Here is a 6,000-nt window from a genome sequence, read left to right as displayed (position 1 = left end):
AAGCAGTACAGAGCTTCCTCATTCTTCCTGGTACACTCCATTGCAGTACAATACTCTATAATTTTTCGGGGTACACCCCAATCTGCATAAAATGGTTCAACGCCTCATCAGGGGAATCAAGCACTATATAAATTCAATTAAAATCAGGTCGCAAGTCCTAAAAAAAGACGTGGGGGGACTAACCTAGTTAATCAGTATGCAAGTGGCATCGCAGCGCGTGGCATCGCAGTGCGTGACATAGCGGTGCGTGACATCGCAGCGTGTGACGTCACAGGACCTGGCATCACAAGAAGTGACATCAGATCTTAAGCACTCACATATATGTTTAGCAGGTGTATCATGAGTACATTTGAGCACATTTCGCGTATACTTGCAAACCCTCCCGATTTAGGCAGAAGATTTACACTTTTGTATGCTACACATAAAACAGTGTTACCTTTTGTCAGCATTAAACTTTCTACAGGGGCGGCTCTAGGCTCATTGCGGCCCTGGGCAGGGAGCGTAGGTAGGGCGCCTCAGAAGAGGGGGTCTAGGCGCGGAGGCCAGTGAAGGGGGGAGGGATCAGGGTGTTTGGAAGTGGAACAGAGCCGGAGGCCGCCAAATCGCTGGCAGGGACCGCCACGCAAATATGTATCCATCCTCAGAAGATTATTATATTAAGAATATATATTGGCGTGGCGTCCCCTGGGGTCTGGCGGCCCTGTGCAGGTGCACAACTTGCACATGCCTATGGCCGCCCCTGCTTTCTATAGCAATAGTGCTTTGAAAGAAGTAGTGATATTTAAATTATTACACCACCTCCTCAGGGGTAGTAAGCGCTATAAAAATGCTATTTATTATCTGTAAATACTGGGAAAGATCAACACATCTAATGTTCTTACAGTGAATGCATATCTCCTAAACAGAGACTGAACAAAGTGAAAAGCTGCCATTCTTAAGTATGTGTGAAGTGCTAACAGGATGTGAGGCTTTGTTTCCCCTCTGCTGCATTTGCATCAGGTGTGAAGCTGTTGACTGCTCCCAACCAAGAGACTCAAACAAAAGAGGTCTGATGACCCCTCAGATTCGGCCTTTGTTATGAGCCTAGCAGGAGTCAGAAATAAGAGAGCCCCCTCCCCTCCTGCACGGTGTTGCAGATCGAAAGCAGGTCACAATGTGCAGGCGCTGCTGAAAGTGTCCTTGTGTTTGAAAATTACACTGGGACGAATTCAGCATATTTTTAGTGGGGCCCAACTTCTTGGCAGGATGGACGTCGTCCACCCTGTGAAAAAAGTGGGGGGGCTCTGTCCACCCGCTTGTTCCCCCGACTCGTGCCCTGATTAAAATAGAATAATGCAGCTTCGCTCCAAATGTTTTGGTTCTACCCAGTACCAAAGGGCAGACCGCCATCCAACAGTGCATATCCTTTGGACTCCACGCCCATGCCATAGAGTCATCCTCCTGGACCTCTCAGTGGCCTTCTACACCTTCTGCCACCGCACCCTGATACAGCGCCTCAGCAACACCGGAATCCAAGGAGCGGCCCTGGAGTGGATCATCTCGTTCCTCGCCGGAAGAACACAGAGAGTCTGCCTCCCCCCCTTTCTGCTCTGCGGCCACCGAAGTCATCTGCGGCGTCCCGCAAGGATCCTCACTCAGCCCCACCCTCTTCAACGTCTACATGAGCTCTCTCGCAGCCATCGCATGCGAACACAACCTCAACATCATCTCCTACGCCGACGACACCCAACTGATCCTCTCCCTCACCAACGACCCGGTCACCGCCAAAGCCAACCTCCAGGAAGGTATAAAAGACGTTGCAGAATGGATGAAGATCAGCTGTCTGAAACTGAACTCAGACAAGACGGAAGTCCTCATCCTCGGACCATCTCCCTCCGCGTGGGTCGACTCCTGGTGGCCCCCTGCCCTGGGCAGCGCGCCCAAACCAACGGACCAGGCACGCAACCTGGGCTTCATCCTGGACTCCTCCCTCACAATGACCAAGCAAGTGAACGCAGTCTCATCCTCCTGCTTCAACACCCTGCGCATGCTCCGGAAGATCTTCCGATGGATCCCCACAGAAACCAGGAAGACAGTCACCCAAGCCCTCGTCACCAGCCGCCTGGACTACGGGAACACCCTCGATGCTGGAACCACAGCCAAACTCCAGAAAAGACTCCAGCGCATTCAGAAAGCCTCAGCACGACTCATCCTGGACATCCCTCGCCGCAGCCACATCTCTGCCCACCTGAAAGACTTGCACTGGCTCCCCGTTAACAAAAGGATCATGTTCAGACTCCTCACCCACGCACACAAGGCTCTCCGCGACATGGGCCCGAAGTACCTCAACAGCCGCCTTACTTTCTACACTCCCACCCACCAGCTCCGATCCGCCAGCCTCGCCCTCGCGTCCGTCCCACGAATTCGGAAATCCACCGTCAGAGGAAGATCCTTATCCTACCTGGCAGCCAAGACATGGAACTCCCTCCCCACTCACCTACGGCTGACCCTGGATCACCTCTCCTTCATGAAACAACTCAAGACCTGGCTGTTCGAGCAGTAGCGCCCCCCCTCAGCACCTTGAGACCCTCACGAGTGAGTAGCACGCTATACAAATTCTGTGATTGATTGATTGTTGGCGCCATCTCTAAGGGTACACCTTGTGCCCCAGAGATGAGCGCTGTACCCATCTCCCACGGTACACTTAGCTTCTCTTAGGGTGCACACCCAGAATGCAGAGTGTTGTGCCCATCTTTTAGTCTACACCTCATGCTGCTGAGAGTCGTCTCATTTTAGGGTACACTCCCTAGCTATAGAGGGCTGTGCCCATTTCTCAGGGTACATATCATGCCATAGAGAGCCACCCTATCTAAGGGTACACTTCTTCCTGGTTACTAACTCGAGCCTCAGGGGGGAGTGGCTTGGGGGAGTGGCTTGCCCACTATTGATAATACTGACTGTTTGTCCAAACAGACAGTATTAGCAACAGTGGGCAAGCCGCTCCCCCCAAGCCACCTCCCATTCTCCGTTCTGCAGGATGCAGACTAGGAGAAATGACGCATTTAGGGCAGCCGGCCGAACCAATCAGCGCCGGCTGCCATGGAGGGGAGGGAGGCTGCCTGCAGCCTTCGAGAGCCCACACGACGTCAGATGCCGCGGCGCCGGCGGCATTCAAATCCAGGACAGCGGGAGTCTGCATGCAGTCTCGGGACTCGAGTCGGGAGTCAGCGCGGGAACTTGGGAAGCCAAGGTAAGTTTTTACTTTTTTATATTTTTTTAACCCCAACTTGCAGAAGACTGTCAGCGGTGAAGACCGTTAACTTTTCTTTCAATGCAGGTCATTCCAAATCTCAGTGATGGCCGGCACTTCGAAGGTAGACGATGGTAAACAGACTAAAAGGAAAAGTTTCGTTTTCGTTTTTATTCTTGGACCGCTTTTGTAGAAAGTGCATCAGCTGCTGCTGAGGGCTGCAGGCCATCCCCGAGTCTAGTTCGAGTCTCCTTTCACACTCCTGGGTCTGAAGATTCTCACATTCCTGGCGTGAAGTGATCAGCTAACACATGCCATTAACACCGGTGGAGGCAGCGGCTGCTCATTAGCGTCAGGCCCAGCCGTCCTCCGGGTGGGGGGGGGGTGGGTTGGGAGACAGTAATGGCAGGCCCAACCTTTACAAGAGCTTTTAACTACCTGCTGGCTGCTCACTCAGGTGACACTCGAGTCACGCAATCTCTCCCATGTGTGGCCTGAGGTATCATGCTAGCCGGTTATAACTTCGGGACTACGAGTCCCAGGGTGCAAAGGTAAAACAGGGTGCAATGGGAAAACAGGATTGCATAAGATACTAGTCTAGCGCATGCATTCAGAAACGTAGAGGGGACATCAAGTGTAGCCTAGATAAACAGTACACTTTCCCCAGTCACCAATAACATACATTCTAGAATGCCCCTTTGCTCGATGACGTTTGTTTGGCTTTTGAGATTCATGACATCGTTCACTGGCTGGCCCCACTAAAGATTAAGATCTACATTCATGGCCTCATGACAGTAAGGCCTACAATTTAGGGGAGACATCTGTGGTTCAAAAGGAAACCCCCTACACCACCACTAACTTCAAACACACACAACTGTATAACTAATGGTGCCATCCTTCAGCAAAGGGTGAGATACACTTGTGGAGACATGGGACCAGAGAACCCAGACTGTGTGGTGCACATTACCAGAAGACTCTGGTGTGCACATGGAGGATTACTGCCGTTGAAGGGAACTGTGCGCCGCAGCTGAATAGTGGCTAGCCTGGGCCGAACCTTAAGTGTACTCTCCAAGGGCCTGGACGTCCTGTTCACCCGGAGATCTCAGGGACATCAAATACCTCCCTTGAGGGACCTACACCATCTACCTGTGACATCTAGGGAGTGGTGCCCTCTCAAGTGCACTCATAGGCTACTAAATCCCAATGGTTAGCGCTGTGTGAGCATGGAATTAAGACTGTTGGCTTGGAAAGGGGGTGGACAGCGTGCACCACAAAGGACTGTTCTCGATCTTTCTCTGAGGGCGGGGGTGGATTAGGAATTGTCCACAGTTTGCATACTATTGAGATCATAACAATACGAGTGGGCCTTGTAATGTTAGTAACATCTCCAAATGTGTTTTTTGGACAAAAGTATATGATGTGCATGTTATGCTGATTGGATATGTCTGTTGAATACAAACATTATTTATATACAACCTGTGTGAATTCTCTTTTGCGATGCTCAGTGCAAATATTGTGAGTGACTGCTGTGCCTTTGCTTTACACATTGCCTCCGAGAGGAGCCTGACTGCGCAGTGCCATGCTACCACAGGGTAAGCACAGGTTATGAATGAATTATTAGATAATGTGGCCTCTCACAGGCAATGTTTGCTTCTCAGTCAACAAATCTCTGGATTGTTTCAATTGCACCGTTTTTTGTTTCTTGTTGTCTGCTCTCAATTTAGTAGTTATGTTTCTAGGTCACTAGATGTATTGTTTGCTTTTCCCCTGATTCTTTGAAAGAAAGAGTATAGCTGTAGGTGGTTCAGGCTCGCTCGCTCCCCACAGTGAAGTATGACAATTGCTTTACGCCCTACCAGTTTCAAATGTCACGAGCCGCCACTGCAATTGTTCCATGCCATACACACAGATAAAAACGCACAATCACTCTCTCCTTCTCTGTTCCAAAAGCCTTCAACATGTTTGGTTATTTTACAAAACATTTAGTTTTATCTCACTTCGTACCCCTACAAATCCGCATTTGTCAGTCTTTCCACTACACCATGCTTGTCGAATTATGTATTTTAATATGATATGCCAGTGTGATTGTTGGAAAATCTGAACCATTCCCCCCCCCGCCCCCCCACCCCCCCAATCTTACTGACCAAGCTATGCCCCTGGAGGGCTGTGCCCATCTCTCAGGGTACACATCATGCCACAGAGAGCCAGTGCCACCCCATCCTGGGGTACACTCCCAAGCTATGGAGGGCGATGCCAATCTCACATGGTATACCTAGTGCCACAGAGAGCTGTCTGCATTTCTCAGGGTGGTCTTGCTTGGAGTTCTACTCCCTTCTCTCGGGGAGCTCCCACAGGCACTGGAATGTTGTCCCCTCCCCCAGAGCCCAGTACCATGTATTAGAAGCCTGCTCTCGTCCTTGGGATTCTCCGGATGCTTTAGAATGGCATTACATTCCTCGGAGCACTACAGGCAGTAGGGCTGCCCTGACTTTTAGAGCACATGCATGATGCATGCAGATCGTGGTGAAGCTCCTCGGGGTCCAGCATTGCCCCCCTCCTCCCCCCACCCCCTTCACAAGATACTCCCCCGTGCCGCATCTATGCCCCGCACTTCAGGGTGCACCTCCAAGCAATAGTATCCGCCAGGATACACTCTTGTGACGTAGATGGTGCTCCGCCTCTCAGGGTACATTGCCTTGCAGTAGAAACCTGCTCCTATATCTCACTCCCACTCTCTGGCGGTAGCAGCAAGGTGCACGCGCGCGCCGCAC

Source organism: Lissotriton vulgaris, chromosome 5, assembly GCF_964263255.1.
Source record: "Lissotriton vulgaris chromosome 5, aLisVul1.2, whole genome shotgun sequence".
Taxonomy (NCBI): domain Eukaryota; kingdom Metazoa; phylum Chordata; class Amphibia; order Caudata; family Salamandridae; genus Lissotriton; species Lissotriton vulgaris.
Note: the sequence above shows the minus strand (reverse complement) of the source record.